Source organism: Otolemur garnettii, unplaced genomic scaffold, assembly GCF_000181295.1.
Source record: "Otolemur garnettii isolate 467f Iridium unplaced genomic scaffold, OtoGar3 scaffold00352, whole genome shotgun sequence".
NCBI lineage: Eukaryota > Metazoa > Chordata > Mammalia > Primates > Galagidae > Otolemur > Otolemur garnettii.
In genome coordinates this window covers 265,456-266,011 of record NW_003852747.1, presented here as the reverse complement: position 1 = coordinate 266,011, position 556 = coordinate 265,456, and positions in this window count along the sequence as shown.

Here is a 556-nt window from a genome sequence, read left to right as displayed (position 1 = left end):
GGGTCTCTCTCCAATGGACAGCACTGCTGCCCCGAGGGGCTGGCCTGCTCTCTGCTGGTGGGGGGGCTGCCCTCGGGATTGTAGGCTGTTCGGCAGCATCCTGGGTCCTTTCTACCAATTAGAAACCAGGAAAAGCACCTCAGTCGTGACAACCAAAAATATCTCTAACTTCTTTGGAAAACTCAGTAACTCAAGATCGCCTTTTGCAAATCTGCATCTTTCCATACGATCGACAGGTCAGCAAGGGTCACATGACTGTATGCTTTTAGAAAAGGGGGTTGTGGGTAGCAGGATCTCTGCATGATTCAAGATCAGTAGGCATATGTAAGTCCAAGCAAGAGATGGGGAAATTGTACTTCTTGAAAGCTGAAGGGCTCACAAATGCTGAATCTTAGAAAGGTGATTAGCACCCATTACTTAGTGAGCATCAGTTCAGAAGTGGGCAGGCTAAGGGGGATATCTGCCTGCCCACCACTGCAAGACTCTGGATTACTCCATTCCCATGTTTTCATCCTCTTATTGACCCTTCCACTTCTCACGGGACTCTCCCACCTAC